We start from the raw sequence: 22,500 nt of genomic DNA, 5'->3' as shown, positions 1-22,500 counted from the left end.
ACCGCTTCTTTTCCTTTCTCTTCTGCCAACTGATGTTCCAGCTGTACCCCACAAACAATAGTCATCCCTACCGCTTCTTTTTTTCTGATTTCCAGCTGTTCTTTCTATTTGTATTCACCTTTTCTGTATTTGTAGGAGTAAGTCTGTCCCTTGAAATTATCCAGTCCCCTTCATCTGATTCCCAGCCAGGCTCTGTTCACTCCTTCCGTCACTCCAATATTAAGCGAGGCAGCGCAGTGGTGGTGAGAGATGGAGAGTAACCAACACTTATCGCTGCTGTATTAAGCGTCTTCTGTCAGTCCTGATTCCTCTCATCTCCTGACAATCAACTGACAACCTAACAATTGACAGATTCTTAGCAGATCAGACTTTAGATTGAGATGAAACGCAAAACACTGCTTCTACAACTACTACAACAACTACTACTATTACTACTACTACTACTACTATTACTTTTATCTTAGCCACACTTGTACTACATGCCATTTCAATACAGTACCACTTTTTGCTGTACTTTTCCTTCAGGGCTTTCATTGTGGCGGCTGTTGCTATCCTCCCCTCTGTACCTCACCTGTGTACCTCCCCTCTGTACCTCCCCTCTGTACCTCCCCTCTGTACCTCCCCTCTGTACCTCCCCTACCTCCCATCTGTACCTCCCCTCTGTACCTTCCAAACCTCTGTACCTCCCAAACCTCTCCTCTTATTGCCAAGCCGCGGCTTCTATGCACGCTTTCCTTATATGAATGAACGATTAGATTCTCCCCTTCTGCGCCTTCTGCTGCCACTCCTGCAGGGGCGCATGAGGAGGACAGCAGGTGGGTGGATATATAATCGAGTCGATCTCCTAATAATAAAATCAAATAGCTCGTTTCCCCTTGGTAGTATTTTGAAGGTTTTAATTTTATTTTTGTTCCCCTCATTATCTGTTTACCTGACGTGGTGGGCTGATTCCCCCGGCAATTACCGCTGATTGCTCCTGGGAGGCTCCGTCAGGTGAGATGATTAGCGGCGGCGTCATCTTCTACCTGATATACCTGTGTGTGTGTGTGTGTGTGTGTGTGTGTGTGTGTGTTGTTTTTATGCTTCATAATTGATTAATGTTATTGTTATTTTTTTTTTTATCTTTTCTTGTTGAGTTGTTTTGTTGTTTATTTTGTATATTTTGTTGCTTTGTTTGTATTTAATTGGGAGGTCAGGAGTGTTACTTATTGTATGTACATATTTCTGTGTTTGCTGTTGTTGTTGTTGTTGTTGTTGTTGTTGTTGCTGTTGTTTCCTCTTCTTTTTGTCCTGTTGTTGATGCTTGTGGTGTTGTTGTTCCTCTTTCTTCTGTACCTCATTAACCTCATTAAGGAAGACAAACAACAACAAACAACAACAACAACAATAAAAACTGAGATAAAACAAATATTAAACACACACACACAAATAAATAAATAAAATAAAATAAAAAACCACATTTCCCCTCAATGCAGAAACAAAACACGAAGCTCCGGGCGAAGGAAGCACGGCGGCCACTCAGGGTTGAGGGTTCAGGGTTCAGGGTTTACGGGAGGCCCTTAGGACACCCGCGTGGCACACCCTGGGGAGACAGGGCGACGGGAACAGGTGGGTGGAATGGTGTCACCTGCCTGGGGGAAGGGGAGAGGGAGGGTGATGCGAGGGGAGAGGGGGAGGTGATGAGAGGGAAAATATGATAGAAGGATAACGAGGGGAGAAGAGAAAAAAGTGATGAGAGGATCAAATAGTATCAGAATAGAGGGGAGAGATTAGACGTAGATGGAGAGGGGAAGGTGATGAGAGGAGAGGGGAAATAGGAGAGAATGGAAGAGGAGATGGAGGGAAAGCTGGTGAGAGGAGAGGAGAGATAGGAGGAAGGAGAGGGGAGAGGAGGGGAGGGGAGGATAGAATGGTTGGTAAAGTGTTAAATTGCTGTCAGAAAGTGTGTGTGTGTGTGTGTGTGTGTGTGTGTGTGTGTGTGTGTGTGTGTGTGTGTGTGTGTGTGTATGTTTTGTTTATCTCAGCCTGTCTCTTTGTCAGTGTTTTGTTTATTTAACTGTGCGTGTATATGTGTTGATTTGGAAGTTTCTCTCTCTCTCTCTCTCTCTCTCTCTCTCTCTCTCTCTCTCTCTCTCTCTCTCTCTCTCTCTCTCTCTCTCTCTCACTAATAAGAAAATAGCTTAAAAACAATAGAAAAAAACAGACTTACCTAAAAAACCCAAGAAAATAAAGAAAAGAAAAAAATAGATACCCACAAAAAATAAACATAAAAAACGAATAAAAAAAAACAGGTTGACTAAAATTAGAAAGAAAGAAAAGCAAAAATACGGAAGAAAACAAGAGAAGAAAAAAGAAAAGAGAGAAAAAAAAGACCCGCTAGATTACACACTCCTATTTATCACAGTCAAGGCAAAGATTCCAGTGTTAACCCTTCCTCACTCACTCTTTGTAATCCCACACACTCCTCATAACTCGGCAAGGCTCACAGCTCGGCCCGTGTGTGGCGGGGGCGCATACTGTGGGAGGCAGGGCATGATGAAGAGGGCGTTTAGCGAGCACTTACAGCAGGAGAGAGAGAGAGAGAGAGAGAGAGAGAGAGAGAGAGAGAGAGAGAGAGAGAGAGAGAGAGAGGGATAGGCGTGGTGGTATGTTAATTGGTACTCCTGGCTGATTCCGCAAGGTGACGAGGGGGTTGAGAGAGAGAGAGAGAGAGAGAGAGAGAGAGAGAGAGAGAGAGAGAGAGAGAGAGAGAGAGAGAGAGAGAGAGAGAGATTGTAATTTATTGTTTCATTGTTTTGTTCTGGTTTTCCTTCGATCTCTTTTTTTTTTCCTTTTTTTAACGATTGAAAGCTCACGGGCAAAGAATAAGGGCGTTCCTGATTTGTTATTATTATATTTTTTACATCAAGACAGACGGACAGACGGACAGACAGACGGACACACACACAAAAAAAAAAAGAACACGAGAACTGAGGAAAGAAAACCAAATTATTATAACAAAACGAAACAAAACGAGTAATTCACGTTTTTAGAGGTAGAAAAAAAAATAACATGACACGAGAGAGAGAGAGAGAGAGAGAGAGAGAGAGAGAGAGAGAGAGAGAGAGAGAGAGAGAGAGAGAGAGACCTGGATTAGTCACGGCTGCTTGGCTTGGCTTCTAATACTGATGGATGATACTGGCGCACCTAACGGGCTCATGTTACCTGATGTCACCTGTGCGCTTTAAAGACACGTGTGGTGGCGAGACTGTGTGTGTGTGTGTGTGTGTGTGTGTGTGTGTGTGTGTGTGTGTGTGTGTGTGTGTGTGTGTGTGTATTAGTAGTAGTAGTAGTAGTAGGAATGTAGGAATAAAATAGAATGATGATAGATAGTGACAGCAAAGGAATTACACTAAGAAAAATGAAAGAAAAGAAGAATAAGAGAAAAAAAATAAAAATAAAAGAAAAAGGAGATTTAGGAGGAGGAGAAAGAAGAGGACAAATACAACAACAACAATTACTACTATTACTACTACCACCACCACCACCACCACCACCACCACAACAACAACAACAACAACAACAACAACAACAACAACAACAACAGCAACCCTCCCCCTGCCCCCACACACAAGCCGTGAAAAACCGTAATCCTTAGCCATCCTGTTCTCTGTCACTGCTTCAGGTGTTGCAATGAGAGGCGTCGGGAGCATTAGTGGGAGGGAGAGAGAGAGAGGGAGAGGAAGATGGAGGGAGTTATCAGTCAGCGTTGATTAAGGAGGAGGGGGAGGAGGAGGAGGAGGAAGAAGAAGAAGAAGAAGAAGAAGAAGAAGAAGAAGAAGAAGAAGAAGAAGAAGAAGAAGAAGAAGAAGAAGAAGAAGGAGGAGGAGGAGGAGGAGGTTAATTAATCGCTTGTCCTATCTTTTTTCCCTACTTTCCTCCTCTCCTTCCTTTCTTATCTTCCTACTTCTCTTTCTCTCCTTCATTCTTTCCGTATCTCCTTTTCCTGCGTCCTTCCTTCCATACCTTCTCCCTTTCCTTCCTCCCAACCTTTTAATCGCACAACCCTTTAACTAATGAACAACCTGAATAATAATAATAATAATAATAATAATAATAATAATAATAATAATAATAATAATAATAACTCCCCAATTACTTCATGGCTGGTATAAAGTGAAAGAGTTTTACTTTTACGTGTCTTAAACATGAATAAAACCCTTTAATTCATCCAGCTTAATAACCTCACTTATCCCACCAACACATGATTCTTAACTCAGATGAATAATTTGAGCAATAAGATAGACCTGTTATTAGTTGTGGTGGTGGTGGTGGTGGTGGTTTAAATGTGCATCGTGTTAGTTAAGCTCAGGTAATAAACTTCCTTGTAGGGTTAATGGTAGCGGTTTTCCTGGGCCGTGTGTGTGTGTGTGTGTGTGTGTGTGTGTGTGTGTGTGTGTGTGTGTGTGTGTGTGTGTGTGTGTGTACTATGTGGTTTATTTAGGCAGTGTTGTGGTTTTCATTAGATTTTGTGGTGAGGTTCGCTTGTTATATTTTACTGGTCTGGCTACACTGCGGTTGAGTGAGCGAGTGAGTGAGTGATTGGGTGTGTCAGGGTGTGGTGAGGGTGATTTATGAGAGAGAGAGAGAGAGAGAGAGAGAGAGAGAGAGAGAGAGAGAGAGAGAGAGAGAGAGAGAGAGAGAGAGAGAGGGGACGGACAGGGCACAGATAAGGACGAGTTTTAGCGGATCCTTCTCTGTGTCCGTAACTGCAACCCCTGTTTCTGGATGTCATAGGAAGGGCGCCAGGGAATCCCAGTGGGGGAGGGCGGGAGGGACAGTGCGGGGGAGGGCAGGGCAGGGCGTGTGGGGGAGCGAGGGAGGAGGGAAGGACATGCATGCACTTGTAACCTTAAACATTTAACTGCGATACGAGACAATTAACAGCATTTCACTGCGATACGAGACAATTAACAGAATTTCACTGCGATACGAGACAATTAACAGCATTTCACTGCGATACGAGACAATTAACAGCATCAAAAGTAATGCATGAAATCTTTATAAGCATCTACAAGAAAGAAAAGGGATTTAAAAGAATAGACTGCAATTTCTTCCCAGTTTAAAGATTAGAATGGCCGTAGAATAAGTGTGTCAGAGTGATTGTAATTAAGGAAAGATATACTGAATAGCTGTCAAAGGGTTAAACAATCCAGCGACATTATTCAACAAGCTCACGTGAAAGTTATGGGGATTTTCATCGGTGTCTTCATGTTCCAGTGGTAGTTTAAGGATAAATATAAACAAGAAAACCTGAATAATGTCAGTGGCCTTTGAAAACAGAGTGAAGGCTTGCTGTTTTAATCATACTTTTCACTGTGCAGAACGACAGAAAGAGGCGAGAAGCATGGGAGAATGTGGGCTGAGTGGTGAAGGGCGTGTTGAAGGTTTGTGGGCGTTTATTGAGCTAAGGGCGAGGGTGTATTGAAGCTGTGAGGGCGTGGGTGGGTAGCGTACGGTGAGGACTGTGAGGGCGTGTGTTGAGGGTGTGAGGGCGTGTTGAGGCTGTGAGGGTGTGTTGAGGCTGTTAAGGACGTGGATGAGAACATGAGGGCGTGTGTATAGACAGTAAGGGTGTGGATTTAGGCTATAAGGGCGTGGAATGAGGCTGTGAGGGCGTGTTGAGGCTATAAGGGCGTGGATTGAAGCTGTGAGGGCGTGTTGAAGCTGTGAGGGCGTGTGTTGAGGGTATAAGGGCGTGGAATGAAGCTGTGAGGGCGTGTTGAAGCTGTGAGGGCGTGTGTTGAGGTTATAAGTGCGTGTATTAAGACTGTGAAGGCGTGTGGTGAGAGGACAGCAGGTGTGTTAGAGTATGTTTGTGAGTGTGTGAGTGTGGGGTGAGTGAGTGAGTGGCGGGCAGCGTGGTCGTCCTCTGCCCGGCAACCCTCGTCCCTGGCCGGCCTGGCAGTAGTTTTTGTGCCGCCTCTCCCCGGCCTGCTTACCCGCCACCCATTGGGGAGCGGCGCGGCAGTCTGCTTGTGGCTTTTCTGCTGACTCCACGCTGACCCATCACGCCGGGACTGTGATGGGGTGACTGTCTGCTGGGGGGAGGGGCGGGGAGCAGGGGTGAGGGGGTGAATGGGAGCGGGGGGATAGGAATGGGATTGAAGGGGTGAGAGATGAGGTACGCTTCTTTACAAGGCCCGAGAGACAGAGAGAGAGAGAGAGAGAGAGAGAGAGAGAGAGAGAGAGAGAGAGAGAGAGAGAGAGAACAAGGCACCAAGCAAGACAAGGCAAGGTAAGGTTCGGCGGGTGCAATAATAATAATAATGTTCAACTTGGATCTTTGCTTCACTTCATGCCTCAATGCCACGCCCGTAAAAGGTGAGGGAAGTTTCACAAGACGCCAGAGAGTTGCGGGGGAGTGTAATGCTGAGGGCGTGGGCGTGTGGGGGAGGGGTGGTGGTGGGCGGCTGAGGGACGGCCAGTGGTGGGGTGGTAGGTAGCATAGAGGCATCGTGGGGCATCATTTGATTACTGTACCTTCTTATCCTGCAATTTGTGTCTGTTTCACATTCAAATATTGGACCTTATTCTGAAACACTTCTGTTCTGCACCTCCACTACTTTCAAAAGGCTTTGGTTGAAGTGACACGAGTTTCTGTGTTTATATGTTTCCAGTGAAAGATTAACAAGATTTATTATGCATTACTATCACGAGGAACACACTTGGGAATCCTTCTAATCATCTGTGTGGCCTTTGAAAATAGTCTTAGTGAGAGAGCAAAGCATTTTTGAATATAGGCCAGAAGCGGGCCACAAGGAGCCACTCAGTTACTCGTTACTCGGTTCCTGGCCATGTGTTTGAAATCTACGCAGTAACCAAGGGGTCGACCAGCGCCTAGCACTCGGCACTTGTCACTACAGGATTGCTTTGTCTTGCTTCCCTTACCTTCCCTCATCTCTAACGTGTGGTCTCTCTCTCTCTCTCTCTCTCTCTCTCTCTCTCTCTCTCTCTCTCTCTCTCTCTCTCTCTCTCTCTCTCTCTGTGTGTGTGTGTGTGTGTGTGTGTGTGTGTGTTTGTGTGTGTCCCTGCGCGTGCGTGTGTGTGCCTCGTGGATTAGCGGATGGTCGTGGGTGGTCACTTACGGGCTGGGCGTCACCCTACCCCCTCCCTGGTCCGTCTGGCGCACACCCATACCACACGCCCACACACCACTGCCACCTTGCTCTCCACTCAGTAATCACAGCCTCGCCAGACCCGCCGCGGCCTCCCTGCGAGAGATCAAGCCCTGCACTCACACGGACATTGCAACACTAATCTTTTCCTTCCTGCCCCGGTAACTGGTGGGTGAGGGGGACAAATGAATACAAATACGTTATCTTTGACGTTTTCCTTTCACCCTCACGTGCCGCGGCCTGGCGTTTAAGTTCAGGGGTTCGCAGAATTGGAGTATGCATGCCCTTACGGATCACAGCCTCTGGTACACGTGCTACTGGTTGCTATGTAGGGAGTCGGACATGGCTTCTGTTCTCGGTATCCTCATTCGTACTGCGTCATCATGCGTGGTAATAAGTTATACCGTGATGTCAATACCACTACCTCCCTCCGTCAGTGTATTCGTGGCGTGGATGTGCTAGACGTCATAAAAAAACTCTTCTGTATACATGAAGGAAGCTTAAGTCTCTGAAGCTTCCTTGGTATACATCAGGCGGCAGGTGAGTCGCCAAACTAGTGAGGAAGCGTACAAACAGATGGCGCTGTTGCCCATCCTAACGAGGCACATGAAGAGGGTGGGGGACACCTTTATAGTTTGAGGCGCGAGTTTTCTGATTTTCTGTGACGAATCAGAGGAGCAATCACTAGTAGATAGGAAGCTTTCACATCCCAGACAACAGTGAATGAGCAGGTGGGGAATAAGACAATCAAATACCATTACTAATCTTTTTAATTTCTCTTCCTTCCTTCCACCATCTCTTCATCCTAGCACTACAGCGTGACCCTTGTACTCTGGCTTACTCTTGACACTCATACTTCACGCGGCACTCCAGTCAAAGCCTAAACAACGCACCATGTCTTCCGGAACCGCTGCTTCACCTCTGCATAATGCCCCTGCTCAGAAACGCTTTGTTCTCACCACGACTGCTTTCAAATGCCACATAGATGATTAGCCTGGTTCTCAAAACTGTTTCTCTTGTGTATAATGTAGAAATATTGTTAATCTGTCACTATAACCGTAAAAACATTAAAATTCCGGTTAATAATGTAGAAATCTTGTTAATCAACCACTAGAACTATAAAAGAAATACTCTTAAGAATCCGTGCAACTTCAACTACAGCTCTTAGAAAGTCCCGAGGTGCGGTCAGTAATAAAGTACTAAGAGGCACGCAGGGTTTACAGCAGTGTACAGGCCTTTGGTGCAGGTTAGGGGTTTCTTCTGCTGGAGGAGTCTTAGAAGGCGTTATGTAGTGGCTGTCTGAAGATGCTGCGTTGTACCTTTTTTGTTGTTCATTTTTTTCTTTTTTTATTTGTGGGTTATTTGGGTGGTGGTGGTGGTGGTGGTGGTGGTGGTGGTGGTTTGTCCCTTTACTCCAGTAGGGTTCAAAGTCGTAAGGTGTGTCCAGAGAGAGAGAGAGAGAGAGAGAGAGAGAGAGAGAGAGAGAGAGAGAGAGAGAGAGAGAGAGAGAGAGAGAGAGAGAGAGAAAGGTACTATTATGGCAAAAAAATAATTACCACGACCTTGGAGAAAGAAAGAAAGAGAAAGAGAGAGACACACATAGAGAAAAGAAAAAAGAGAGAGAGAGAGAGGGAGAGAAAGAGAAAGACACCAAGGTTTTTCTCTCCCCAGATCATTATTACCATTATTTTCTTTACCCTACGGCGATTACACACACACACACACACACACACACACACACACACACACACACACACACACACACACACACACACACACACACACACACACACACACACGTGATGTCTCTCTTGCTGAGCTCTGCAGAATAAGCTGACCAAACAAACCTTGATAAGATGCCATTACTGTACCGCGCCTCATCTCTGTAGCCTGTAGCCTGTAGAGGGAGAGCGAGAGGAAGGGGAAGAAAGGAGATGGGTAGGAGAGAAGGAGGAGGGGATGGCATGAAACGAGGAACGAAGAAAGAAAGGGAGAGAAGAATGAAGAAAACTTAAAAACAAGGCAGTTAGTGGAAGAGGAAAATATGGAAAAGAAAATGAGAAGAAAGATGAGAGGAAGTAGAACAGAAGGCAAACGGAGATGAAAGAAAGAGAGAAAGAAGGGGATAAAAAGTCATTGAAGGAATAAGGAAGAAAGGAGGAAAGGGTTGTGAAGGAAAAGGAAGAAGAAGAAGAAGAATAGAGAGAGAGAGAGAGAGAGAGAGAGAGAGAGAGAGAGAGAGAGAGAGAGAGAGAGAGAGAGAGAGAGAGAGAGAGAGAGAGAAACTTGTACTACTTCGCAATAAATAAACACACACACACACACACACACACACACACACACACACACACACACACACACACACACACACACACGTTTTCTATAAATTCACAGCATGGCAGGAATACTTTTATAAATTGGAGATCTTTGATAACCACGATGAGTAAAGACGATTGTAAATAAATTAAAAATATGTATCGATAAAAATGAGAAATATGTGAAGTTATTTTCCTCTCTCTCTCTCTCTCTCTCTCTCTCTCTCTCTCTCTCTCTCTCTCTCTCTCTCTCTCTCTCTCTCTCTCTCTCTCTCTCTCTGCAAGATCGAAAAGGGAGATGCATAAATTGATGCAAATGAAGTAGAAAAAAAGTTAAGAAGTAAAAAAAAAACTTTACAAGAAGGAAGAGAAACGAAGCTAAAAGAAACAAGTACGTAATGTAAAGAAAATTATTGAATCCTCAAGTGCGAGTATCGATTTGAGATTTATTTGCTCTGAGTTACGTTCAGTCTCTACCTACCTACCTGGGTCTCTAGTCTATCAGCAGGTAGATCGATCACCTGTCCACCTCACCTGTCTGTATCAACTCCCAGACAGTGACCAAGACTTCAATTATCTCGTAACTGGTTCTCTCTCTCTCTCTCTCTCTCTCTCTCTCTCTCTCTCTCTCTCTCTCTCTCTCTCTCTCTCTCTCTCTCTCTCTCTCTCTAGCAGGTTTTTAAGGTTATGTTTGCGATTTTAGTAACAAATTAACAATATTTCTGCATTATTAACAGGAGAAACGCTGTTGTGAATCTGGCTAATCATCTGTGGCCCTCTCTCTCTCTCTCTCTCTCTCTCTCTCTCTCTCTCTCTCTCTCTCTCTCTCTCTCTCTCTCTCTCTCTCTCTCTCTCTCTCTCTCTCTCTCTCTCTCTCTCTCTCTCTCTCTCTCTCTTGATTGGGAAAGAAAGACAGGGAGAAGAAAGAGAATAGACAAAGAGGTAATGATGGTGGTGATGAAAGAACGGAGATGGTTGATGCAGGAGAGGAAACTGGAGAGACGGGATGGAGGAAACGAGGGAAGGAGGGAGGAAGGAAGGAAGGAAGGAAGGGAGGGAGGGAGGGAGGGAGATAAATGAAAGGAAAGAGAGAAAGAAACTAATATATAATACGTGATTTATCTTATCGCACTTTCTTCACCCTGATCTCGCGCTTTCCTCACCCTACCTCATCTTCCTGCCACTCATCTGATCCTACACTCTTCCTTATCTTACATCACCCTACAGTACAATATATCACCCCAATTTTCCCTTCTCTCACCCTGTTTTCACCCTCCATCACCCTACATTGCCTTACCTCACCCTGATCTCTTTGTTTCATTATATTCACCCTAGATCACTCTACAAGATTCCACCCTAATTTTCCCTTTTCTCATCTTGTTTTCAGCTTCTACCACCCTACATAACCTTATCACACCCTGAACTCTTTGTCTCGGTCTAAATTCACCTTAGATTACCTTGTAGGACAAAATTTCGGCCTAATTTTCCTTCTCTCACTCTATTTTCTGCCTTCACCCTACAATACCATACCTTCACCATATCTCACCCTAATGTCACTTATTTCACTCTCTTTTCATCCTTAAATCACCTTACACTCTCTTACTACACCCTGATCCCTTTGTCTCCCTCCATATCCACCCTACATCACCCTAATCTCACCTTGCCCCACCCTGCCTCACGTCGTCACCCTGTTCGCCTTCTCACCCTTGTTATGGACGCACGTTTCCTTTTGACATTAAGCCTGTGACGCTTTTGGCTAGGGTGATGTGTTGGCTGCCTGGTCTGGCCTTGCTTGCTCTGTCCGGGAGAGAGAGAGAGAGAGAGAGAGAGAGAGAGAGAGAGAGAGAGAGAGAGAGAGAGAGAGAGAGAGAGTGGGAAGGAGATTTTGTTGTGTTAGGAGTTATTTGTTTATTTAGTTTTTTTTTTAATTGCTCAGTTGATTAGTTAGTCAGGTAATGGGTTCAGTCTAAGGATGGGAGAGGAATGCTTGTATGTTGGGAGGAATGGGAGATGTGGTGGTGGTTGTAAGGTTGTTGTTGTTGTTGTTGGTGTTGGTGGTGGTGGTTTTGATGTTACTACTACTATTACTACTATCACTACTTATATAACCACTACCACCACTTATATTACTACTACTACTACTACTACTACTACTACTACTACTACTACTACTACTACTACTACCATCACCACCACCACCACCACCACCACCTCCACCACCACCACCACCACCACCACCACCACCACCACCACCACCACCACCACCACCACCACCACCACCACCACAATTAACACAAGGAAACACAGGTCAAATTTCACCGGCATTTAATCAGAAGACGCTGGCCACCACACGCAAGAATGCTCCTCCTCTTCCTCCTCTCCCCTCGCCTGAGATTATTACATTATTCTTCAAGGCAAAAAATAATTAAGTCCACGTCACTCCTTATAAACCCAGAACAATGCACTTCCCGTTTTCTACTTCACTAATTTCGCTTCTCTGATATCTAATACCACAATATTTTTTCCCCCCTTCAGTTCATGCGAGCGTGTCAAACTAATACTCTGTACTTTTATTTCTATTTTTTTCTATTTTTGTTTTAATACTTATTGATCCCACCTGCGGCTATTTCTCATTACCTATTGTTCCTTGTGATACCTGAGTGATTTAATTTGGACAGGTACGTTTCTTTAACTCCACAGGTAATAAAAATGGTGTCTTGTATTTTTTTTCTATTTTTTAAAGTCACTAATCTTCTTTTATCTGATACTTTGACATACCTGTAATACCTGGATAATTTAATTTGTACAGGTGCTTTTCTTTAACTTCACGTCAGGGAGTAGAAATCATGTCCTTTATTTTTTCTATTCGTATATTATTTTATTCAACACTAAGTCAATAATCTTCTTTTATGCGATACTTGAACATACCTGTAACACCTGGATAACTTAATTTATACGGGTGATTTTCTTTAACTTCACATCAGGGTGTAGAAATCATGTGCTTTATTTTTTTTTCTATTCGTGTATTATTTTATTTAACACTCACTAATCTTCCTTCCCTGTTATGTTACCTGATACCTGAGATACTTCAGCCACCTCTGTAATAATGATTCTGAATTGGTGTATATTATTATTATTATTATTATTATATTTATTGTTATTATTCTTTTTCTTTTTTTTTCTTTTTAACACATCAAACTCATACGCTTTTTTTCATTACTTTTTGGACTTGTTTATCTTTCCTGTGGCTGCTTCTTCTTACCCTTTATCTCCTTTACCTGCACGCACCTTTCAAATGTCGGTACAGTAAGATAAACATGTATTTTTTTATTATTTCTTAATTTTATGCTAGATAATCAAACTTATAACCTCTTTTTTCCATTATTTTTGCATTTATCTCTCTCATCTGTGGCTTCTTCTTATCCATCACCTGCACACACCTTTCACACGTCAGTAACATAATTTGAACAGGTATTTTTTGTTATTTCTTTCGTTTTATGTCAGGTAATCAAACTCATAACTTCTTTTTTTTTCCAATGTTTTTCCACTTATTTCTCTTCCCTGTGGCTCCTTATCCTTTTACCTGCGCGCACCTTTCACACGTCAGTAATTTAACTCGAGCAGGTATTTTTATTATTATTTCTTTATTTTTGCACCTGGTAATTCAAGACATATCCTTTCTTTCCAGTATTTTACACGTTTTTTCCTGTTTTTTTTTTTTTTTTTTATGTGAATCATACCTGAGCTGCCTTACACATGTCAGTAATACGATTTGAACACGTATCTCTTATTATTTCTTTATTTTGTGCAAGGTTATCACACTTGTATCCTCCTTTCTTTCTTTCTTTTTATTTTTTTCTTCATTATTCCCTCCCTGTGGCTATCTCTTTTTATGTCACACCTGTGCTACCTTACAAATGTCAGTAATTCAACATGAGCAGGTATTCCTTATTGTATCCTTTTTTTCTCTGACTTTACACCATTTAATCAAACGTATATCACCTTTTTCTCACAATTTTTACACTGATTCTCTCCTGTGGCAGTCTCTTTTCACCTCACACCTGTGCTACCTTACACACATCAGTAATCTATAACTTGAACGGGTATTTCGTCTTGTATCCATTGCTTTCGTTGCCTTTTTTATTGTCTTACCGAAGCTTTATACATCTCTTTAAGCACTCATTCCTCTCCGTCTGTCTCTCGTCACTCATTACCTGAAGACACCTTATTCATGCCAGTAATTCAGCTTGAACAGGTATTTCGTAAGATAGCCATTGTTTTCGTTACTTTTTGCTGTCTTATCGAAGTTATACACATCTTTTTACGCATTCATCCTTCTACGTGTGTCTCTCGTTAACCAGTACCTGAAGACATCTGGTGCACGTCAGTAATTGAACTTAAACAGGTAATTCTCAAGATACCCATTGTTTTCCTTACTTTTTGCTGTCTTATCGAAGTTAACTACATCTTTACCTACTCATCCTTCCGCGTCTACCTCTCGTTAGCCAGAACCCGAGGAAACATCACGCACTTCAATAATTCAGCTATGAACAGGTATTTTTTTTAACATACCCATTGTTTTCCTTACTTTACGCTACACCATCAGACTTGTACAACATTTTTTACGTCTTCCTCTCTCTGTGTCTGTCTCTCGTTAACCAGCACCTAAAGACACCTTGTGGTCGTCACTAATTTAACTCAAACAGATATTTCTTAACCTACCCATTGTTTTCCTTACTTTATGCTATGCTATCAGGGTTATATAACATCTTGACGCCCCCATCTCTTCGTCTACCCCTCGTTATCGATACCTGAGATTCCTTATACACAGTAATTTAATTTGAACAGGCATTTCTTATATATAAATCGTTTTCCCTTAAGGGCGCAGCGCAGGTATGCATGACAAGGAGGCAGGAGGCGGTACATGGGGCTGGGAGGGACAGTGAGGGAGAGGGAGAGAGCGGGAATGTGCTAATAGCTGGCGGTGGAGTTAATCTGGAGTCTTGTCTGAGTCGCGTGTATCCGTGTGTTATTAGCGGTGAGTGTGAGTGCCATCAAAACAAGAACCAGCAACCCACCTCGCTAACGTCTGGCTTCTTATCGCCATTGTTTGCTACGTTCTGATGTGGGTTATGGAGGATTTGCTAGGCCTGATGGAGGTTAGTGTGGGCTTTCAAGGGTAGTTTAATAGGTTCTAGAAGGCTTACAAAGTGTTTTCATGATTCTAGTGCTACTTTAACTGGCTCTAGTGGACGTGCTAGTGTTTTCATGGGCTAGTTCAAGTCTCTAGCGTCTAGTTTGTTGAGAGAAGTGTTTTCATGGTTTTAGTGATAGTTTGATAGGTTCCAGTGGGTTGCCAAGAGTGTTTTCATGATTCTGGTGCTAGTTTAACAGACTCTAGTGGAAGTTATTGGTGTTTTCAAGGATACTTTCATGATTCTAGTGCTAGTTTTACAGCCTCTAGCGGAAGTTATTGGTGTTTTCAAGGATACTTTCATGATTCTAGTGCTAGTTTTACTCGTACAGCCTCTAGCGGAAGTTATTGGTGTTTTCAAGGACACTTTCATGATTCTAGTGCATTTAACAGTTTCTACTTAAAGTTATTGGAATTTTCAAAGGTATTTTCATGATTCTTGTAATAATTCGACTAGAACTACACACATGAGAAAAGCACGCACGAGAACCCTGCCAATCACATCCATGCCCTCTGAGAACAGTCCTCGAGGCGGTTCAGAATACCCCAGTGCTTAGTGATTCAGAGTGAGGACAAGGGGGAGAGGGGGAGCAGATCAGTCACCAGACATGCCACGAGTGTTGACCTATGAACCTGTGCCTGTTGCTTGTGTTGCTTGTGTTGCCTGTGCTGCCTCGCCTCGGGCCCTGCCATGCCTCGCTAATGCTTCATTCGTGTGCTCTTGAGAATACTCCAAATCTCCTACTGGGTATAAGACTGAGTGATGAAAAGGCGAAGCTGTTTGTGTGTGTGTGTGTGTGTGCGTGTGTGTGTGTGAGAGAGAGTGAGTGAGTGAGTGAGTGAGTGAGAGAGAGAGAGAGAGAGAGAGAGAGAGAGAGAGAGAGAGAGAGAGAGAGAGAGAGAGAGAGAGAGAGAGAGAGAGAGAGAGAGAGAGAGAGAGGTTCTTTTTACCTGAGGATTAACACTTTTTACATTGCCAAAATAATTTATTAGTCTTGTTTTCCCTCCCTTTTTTTCTTGCATGCATTTCTTATACTAGGTTAGAGAGAGAGAGAGAGAGAGAGAGAGAGAGAGAGAGAGAGAGAGAGAGAGAGAGAGAGAGAGAGAGAGAGAGAGAGAGTCAAAAGTCGGGTACCCTTCACTCCTTTCCCTCATGCTTTGTGTTCCGCCTCCATAACGAGTCCTGTGATCTACTGACATCCTGTAAAACCATTAAGAGAGCCGCAGCAAGTCAGGCCCTTCAGGTGGAGGAAGTGGAAGTGCGTATGGCATAGTTACTCCACTACCGACTGTGCGTGGGTCAAGTTGAGTTAGGTTAGGTGGAAGGCACTGGCGATGCACCATGCATGTCATTGTCATTTTATAAATCCACAGTGTTCTTTCCTCTGCGGGGTTCCGGGTCACCTCAGAATGGGGTGGAGGGGTGGCTGGGAGGGGAGATGAGTGCTGTGCTGAGGTGGAGGAGAGAGAGGAGGGGAAAGAGGTGGTGTGGTAAGGTGGAGGGGGAGAAGAAAGGGACAGGGGTGAAGGGTGGTGAGGAGGGGAGAAAGGGTGCAGTGCTTTCAAACTGTCATGGGACGAGTCAACGCCTGCCTGATATTCCACGCCCACGGCGCCTCCCCGGGGACACCAGCACGCCGCGGGAATACACGCCTATCACTACGTCTGTGTGCTGCTTCTGTAGGATGTGTGGCGGTGGTGGTGGTGGTGGTGGTGGTGGTGGCGGCCGTATTCACCTCGAGGGGCGGCTGAGTTGACCTCCGCCTACTGGTCTGAGGGCGTCGCGGGGCGTGTGGGCGTGCGCATGCCAGGCACGGGCAGCCTTCGGTCAGGGGAAGCTGAGAGTGCAGGCGTGATGCGTGTCGCTATGACCTGCTTACCGGCGAGGCAGGGCCGTTGCAGGTAGGGCGTCACCGCCGCTTCTCGCCACAGCCACCCGCAGGACACGCCAACCGCTGCCATCACTTTGTTGTGCTTAATGGAAAGTCTTCATTTATTTTCATATGCTTGTCATTCTGTTGGCCAGGTGAGAGAACATTTTTCTTTGCTGGCGTCACTTTGCTGCCCAGGTGAAAAGCTTGATTTATTTTCGTACTCGTCATTCTGTCAGCCAAGATAGAATCCTTCTCTTCATCCGCTGCAATCTTTTCCTTGTCCAATTGAAGAGCTTCATTTCTTTTGGGGGGACTACTGGAGTGGTGAGTAAATCTAGTCTCTCTCTCTCTCTCTCTCTCTCTCTCTCTCTCTCTCTCTCTCTCTCTCTCTCTCTCTCTCTCTCTCTCTCTCTCTCTCTCTCTCTCTCTCTCTCTCTCTCATCCTCAACATGTGTCTTATCTTGGAAACGATTTTAGTTTTTTTTTTTTATTGATTCTGTTGTCCTTGGTTGGCCTCCCCATAGACAAAAAAAAAAAAAGCTATGTGGCTGAGGGAGGGCCAAGGCAGGGACTGGATGCTGTAGGTTGTGGGGTGAGCGGGAGGTGTAAGGTCAGACAGGCTGTAGAGGTTATGTATCTCCCTCACCTCAGTAACAATACCAACAAGAAGACAACCACCACAACTAACACCATCACCACCATCAACAACAACAACAACACAACCACCACCACCACCGCCACCACCACCACCAACAACAACAACAGTAACACAACAGTGGGCCTTTTTATCTACATTTTTCTCGCCCTTGACCGGTGCCCCTCGTGAAATAACAACAACAACAATACCAATAACAACAGCAACAACACCAACAACAACAGCCGTCACCACCACCATCAGCATCAGTAGTAGTGGGGGCAGTTAATAGCGGTGAGTGATGTACGTGTGGCCTCGGGTGAATGGCAATTAAGAGCGTGTGTTTTGTCTACCAACAGGTACGTGTGACGGATGGCGAGAGGGTGATGGGCAGTGACGACTTGACTCTTAAAATTTGGGAGACGTGGAACTAAGCTTGAGAAAACAGAGAAAGAGTAACAGCCAGGTAAGTCAGTTGGACACACTCAGAAACTCCTTGCGCAGTCTTTCACCACCACGACTATTTTCAAAGGCCACAGAGATGATGGGCCAAGTTCTCGAGAGTGTTTTTCCTCTTAATAATGTAGGAATGTTATTAATCTTCCACTATAACCGTAAAAACACCTTTGAAAGCCATTATCACTTATTAAAAAAGCCATTGTTTAGAAATACTTTAGTCTTTCGCCACCACGACCATTTTAAAAGGCCACGGAGAAGATAGGCTGAGTTTTCAAGACTGTTTCTCTTGTTGATGATATAAACATCTTCATAATCCATCACTCAAACAATAAAAACTCCCTTAAAAATCCGTACAGCCTCAACTATACAGAGCCTTTTGAAAGTAGCGAGGGTGCGGAAGAACACAGCAGAGGTGTTCAGAATACTCCCCTTGCCAATTCCTACGTGTGTACCTGCCTCTTAGTATACCTGGCTGCGTGTTCACCCGTGTTCTGCGGTGAGGTGCAGCGAGGTGTGGCGAGGCGAGGCGAGATGTGGGGACTCTGCTCCGCCCTCCTGTTTACCTGTGGACTTGTTACCTGTCGTCATTAATGTATTCGGATGATGCTTGATTAATTAGGGTTTACTTATTTGGGAGGTGGTGGTGGTGGTGGTGGTGGTGGTGGTGGTGGAGGCAAAAAAAAGCAGTTCCTAAGAGAGAGAGAGAGAGAGAGAGAGAGAGAGAGAGAGAGAGAGAGAGAGAGAGAGAGAGAGAGAGAGAGAGAGGGGGGGGGAAACGTCGTGGAGTTGAAAAAAGTGGATGATAGAAGGCCTGTAAGAGAGAGAGAGAGAGAGAGAGAGAGAGAGAGAGAGAGAGAGAGAGAGAGAGAGAGAGAGAGCGCCAGGCTAACAAAGATCCATGTTGCCTCCTCTCCTTTTTATCTCTCGCCTCATCTCTCTATCTCTCGCTTTCCCTTCACCGCCTCTCTCTCTCTCTCTCTCTCTCTCTCTCTCTCTCTCTCTCTCTCTCTCTCTCTCTCTCTCTCTCTCTTTCACACTTTCTTCCCGTCAGCGAAATATTTCTTTCCTGTCTCTTTTCTCAGTTTCCTCCTAAATTTACCCGACTATTTTTCTTCTCGCTGTTCCGTTTCAGTTTTATTTCCTTACGTTTATTCCTTTTTGTTTCTTTGTTTTCTTTCCTTTCTGTAATTCTTTCTTTGGTCACTTGATTTTATGGTTTGTTTCGTTCACGCTAGTTATATTCCTTGGTGAGTTATATTTTTTTGCTTCTTTCCTTCCGTCTTCCTTCCTTCCTTTCTTTCTTTCTTTCTTTCTTTCTTTCTTTCTCTCTTTCTTCACAGCCTCAGGAAAATTTTTAAACAACAACACTCAAGTTACATTATTCTCTTGCTTGTTAAGTGGCATTTAATACAAGCTAATTTCGTTCTAACAACACTAATAAACTTAACTAAACTTTCTCTGTCTCACCGGAAAGTTTATAGTCACAGAAAACGTTGAAGTCGCAGGTGTTCATGTTAACTTAATGTCATGTGTTGAAATTTACTTTATATTTCATGGTAGCAACATTAACTGACTTGATTAAATGTTCTCTCTCTCTCTCTCTCTCTCTGGAACGTTTATGGTCTCAGGAAACGTTTACACAGGAGACTTTCATGTTACATATTTCCTCGCTTGATATTTACTTTGTGTGTTTCATTCTTGCAACATTAACTGATTTGATTACACTTTGTCTCAGCGGAGGCCGTAAGAACACCTGACACACTGTGATAGATAAATAGTAGATAAATTAATAAGACAGATAAAATAAAAATGACAAAAACAAGAAAAAAAGCCAATTCGTGATGCCTTTCTCTCTTTACCTTATAAAAGAGAGAGAGAGAGAGAGAGAGAGAGAGAGAGAGAGAGAGAGAGAGAGAGAGAGAGAGAGAGAGAAGCAAAAGAAAAGAAAATAATTAAAGATTCAAGAAAAAACTAACTTAGGCGCAATAGAAGCTGAAGTTGCCGGCATTCCCCTTTACCCCCACAAAAAAAAAAAAAAATAGAGAGAGCGATAAAGAAACCAAAAAAAAAAAAAAAAAAAACTGGTAAGAGATTCAAGAGAAAAGCTAATTTAGGCGCAATAGAAGCTGAAGTTGCCGGCATTCAAGTCTCTTATTCCCTGCCGTGGTATTTGCGTCAGTGTAGGCCAGTAGGACAGGAGGGCGGCCAGCGTGGGTGAAGGAGGGAGGCAGGTGAAGGTAATGTGTTGCGTGAGGAAATACTGACTTAGATTTGCACTTGGGTATGGTTGAGATGAGAGAGAGAGAGAGAGAGAGAGAGAGAGAGAGAGAGAGAGAGAGAGAGAGAGAGAGAGAGAGAGAGAGAGAGAGAGAGAGAGAGTGGTGTAGTGTGTTTACGATTTTGGAGAAGGAAGAGAAGGAGGAAAAAGAAGAAAAAGACAATGTTAAGAGGAAAATGAGAAAGAAGAGGAGGAAAACTAGAAGGGTGAAGATTAAGAGGAGGAGGAGAAGGAAAAGGAGAAGGAAAACAAGACGAAGAGGAGAAGAAAGAGAAATAGGAGAAGGAGGAGGAGGAGGAGGAGGAGGAGGAAGAAGAAGAGATGAGAGGAATAAGACAAAGACGATGTATACTATGTTAGATAAAGAGGAAGAGGAGAAAGAAAACTGGGAAGAGGAGGAGGAGGAGGAGGAGGAGGAGGAGGAGGAGGAGGAGAAGGAGGACCAGTTTTGCACATTGTTTTCATTTTATTTATCTAATCTGCTCTTGTATATTGCAACTAACAGACTATATTTTCTCATTTCTGTAACTTACAAGTACATTAATGCTCTCCTTCGCCCTCCTCCTCCTCCTCCTCCTCCTCCTCCTCCTCCTCCTCCTCCTCCTCCTCCTCCTCCTCCGTCTTTCACTGGAAGTTCATCGTTGTCTTCGTAAATACTTCTTTCTGCTTTATCGTGCTCTCCTTGTCTACTTATCTTTATCATTTATGTAAATCTCTCTCTTATCGCTTTCCGTCTCCTCCTCTTTCTTTCCTTCTCTTCCTCTCTTCCCTACTTTCATTCCTGTCTCAGTTTTTCTTCGTGTTTCGCCTCCGTTATCTCTGCTAAATCATCCTTTCTTCTCTTTCATCTCTCCTTTATTCATGTGTCTCATTCCTTATCGTTCTTTCTTCTTGATTCTCTTCTACTTCCTTTCCGTTCCCTTTCACCGTCTTCCCTTCTTGAAATTCTTAATCCTTGCCACTCTTAATTATCTTCTGTTCCCTCTTCTTATTTCCTTATTCATCTCTTTTCTCTTCTATCTTGTTCTATTCCTACCCTCTTTATTCCCCTCATTCTTAATTTTCTCCTTTTTACTCTTCTTACCGTCTTTATTTCTCTCCATTCTCTTTTTTTTTTGTCTATATTCTTACCTTCTTCATTCATCTCATTCTCCATTCCCTTCTAGTGTCCTCTCTTCTTATCGTCTTATTCCCTCTCCTTTATTCTCATTTTATATTGGGGTCTTATCGTCACACCTCTTTCTGTCTCCTCTTTTGCAGATAACCTTGTGTTTTTAAATTGGGCGCAGCATTTTGGCTTAGCTTGTTGCAGTGGAAGAGAGGAGACAGGAGAGGGAAGAAGAGAAGAGAAGAGAGAGTGAAGCACAGGATATGCAAGGACGGAATAGGATTAGAGAAAGAAGGAAATAGAATACGAGAGGAGGGAAAAATGGACAGGAGAGAGAGAGAGAGAGAGAGAGAGAGAGAGAGAGAGAGAGAGAGAGAGAGAGAGAGAGAGAGAGAGAGAGAGAGAGAGAGAGAGAAGGCGAAAAAGACGAAAGAGAAGGAGGGAGAGATACGATAGAAAACGATGAAAAAAAAGGACAAGAAAGAGAAAACGGGAAATATTTTTGCTGCACATCTCCAAAATTAATGTCATTTATTTTATACTTTATACTGCTTTGAATTTTTTTCCCTTCATTTTCTTGCACTTTTTTTCCCTGTAGTGTATTCTTCTGATCTATCTTCGTGTCTGGAGGGAAACAAGGCAGAAAGAAGCGAAGTTGTGATACCATGTGAGAGAGAGAGAGAGAGAGAGAGAGAGAGAGAGAGAGAGAGAGAGAGAGAGAGAGAGAGAGGAAACAAAACACTAATATCACTTACTAGTTATAACATTTTTGCAACATTTCTTTAGACAAACAAAAATTAATACCTGGTGCAAGGCTCCCGTAGACTTTCCTGTGCCTATAGAGTCTAGCTGATACCTTCCTGAGCCTGCCACACGTCACAGCTCCTTGGCAAGTCTTTAGTATATACAGCACCCGGTAGTTTGAGGGCGTGTCCTAAGAGTTCTTTCTAAATGTTGTCATTAGAGCGTGATCTGAACGTACTCAGTAAGCAGGATGTCAGTGCCGCGTCAGTAAGGAGTTTTAAGTAATGCTTCCATGGCTAAGAATTGATTAAGTTTTATAAAGGAGATGAGAAGGAATAGAGTTGTAAATGTGCGGAACAGACTCTAAGCAGGATGTCAGTAAGAAATTTTATCGGGAAATTACATAAGAAGATTTTCCTTCATCCAGCAAACAAGGGAATAAAATTATTTGAATCCTGATCTGCATCCAGTGTTTACTCAGTTTATCGACGTTTTATACCAGAACCGCCACGTGAAGAGTCTCTTACTTAACCCTTTACCTGCAATGGGCGTCTTGTCTTCGTTAACCGTGAGAGCACCGTAATAAATTGTGTAGATTGACGTAAAGCCGAAGAAAAAATGAGGTTAATTTAATATTTCCCGAGTTACAGAGTTACAAGTTTTAAGACACTAGTACAAAAAAAGTCTTTTAAAACTTATAAATGATTATGGAAAAGATTGATTAGCACTGAAAGGGT

General features: G+C 43.5%; 1 protein-coding gene across 3 annotated transcripts in view; it reads left to right on the top strand.

Annotated features, from left to right (window-relative positions):
- Nucleotides 1-22,500, top strand: part of LOC135116526 (protein N-terminal asparagine amidohydrolase-like) — a 186,620-nt gene that overhangs the window by 29,363 nt on the left and 134,757 nt on the right. Inside the window, exon 2 of one of the 3 annotated variants that reach the window (XM_064034056.1) lies at nucleotides 17,534-17,640. The exons of the other annotated variants lie outside the window; for them this stretch is intronic. The gene's annotated coding sequence lies outside the window, so the exon portion shown is untranslated. The remainder of the gene's footprint in view (nucleotides 1-17,533; nucleotides 17,641-22,500) is intronic. 3 annotated transcript variants of the gene reach the window in all.

Source organism: Scylla paramamosain, chromosome 31 (assembly GCF_035594125.1).
Source record: "Scylla paramamosain isolate STU-SP2022 chromosome 31, ASM3559412v1, whole genome shotgun sequence".
In the NCBI taxonomy this organism is placed as follows: domain Eukaryota; kingdom Metazoa; phylum Arthropoda; class Malacostraca; order Decapoda; family Portunidae; genus Scylla; species Scylla paramamosain.
The sequence above is the reverse complement of the archived record's forward strand: the minus strand, read 5'-3'. Positions and strand labels throughout refer to the sequence as shown.